The sequence below is a fragment of the Mesitornis unicolor genome, unplaced genomic scaffold (genome assembly GCF_000695765.1).
Source record: "Mesitornis unicolor isolate BGI_N332 unplaced genomic scaffold, ASM69576v1 scaffold5159, whole genome shotgun sequence".
NCBI lineage: Eukaryota > Metazoa > Chordata > Aves > Mesitornithiformes > Mesitornithidae > Mesitornis > Mesitornis unicolor.
Genome location: NW_010206409.1, coordinates 6,119 through 7,041, shown reverse-complemented (window position 1 = coordinate 7,041; position 923 = coordinate 6,119).

The window sequence follows — 923 nt, the reverse complement described above, 5'->3', positions numbered from 1 at the left end:
AGCCTCCAAGAAAGGGGGAGGATAAAGCAGCCTCCTGTCCCCCCTCAAAGGCACCCCATGGCCCCCTTCCCCGCTCTGGGCCCCTCCAGTTTATATCCCTGTGATGGATAAACCTGGGAACAGCCCCCCCACACCCCCAGCAGTGACTCCTGCCCGCCACCCCAGGGGCAGCAGCACTAATCGCCCTGGGGCTGATTGCAATGTGGCACAGCCCAGAGCACTGCTGTGGTCCCTGCCTCAGTTTCCCCTTGGCTGATATTTTTGCAGGAGAAGAGCATTCATGGTATATTTTTTCGCATTCATGGTATATTTTAGCATTCATGGTATATTTTTGCAGCTGTGAGAGCTTATCCAGCAGCAAACCAGCAGCTCAATGCTAACACTGTCCCCATTTCATGCACTGGCACAGCCTGGGGCATCCCCAAGCCCGGGCGAGTGGTGGCCCCGGGCACCCCATGGCCAGGAGATAAATCCTCATGGGTGCCAACCTGTCTCATCCCTGGGCCAGTGGCCAGGCAGGAGGTGCCAGCACTGCCAGAGGTGCTAATGAGGCCGAAAATTAGGCATTGAATCAGGACGTGTCTCTCTGCCATGCCAGGTGCTGGCAGGGACACCAGGGATGTCCCCTCCACCCACATCCCCAGAGCCCATCTCAGGGCTGGCAAGCTGAGAACGAGAGGCGAGGAAAAGATAAAAAAAACCACCCCAGACACCAGTTTTCTTTACAAAATTCAAATCCGTGACAATTATATACAAAAGAAGGAAGATACAAAACGTGCGGGATCGTCCCGTTTGCACCCGTATAGAAAAGTGTCCCGTGCTGGAGCAGGCGCCGGCTCGTGAGGCTGCCGGCCCCCGCAGCGCATCCCCCCCATCCCGAGTCCCGTCGCCGGACATCCTGCGCCCCCGGCGTTGCTCCCCCG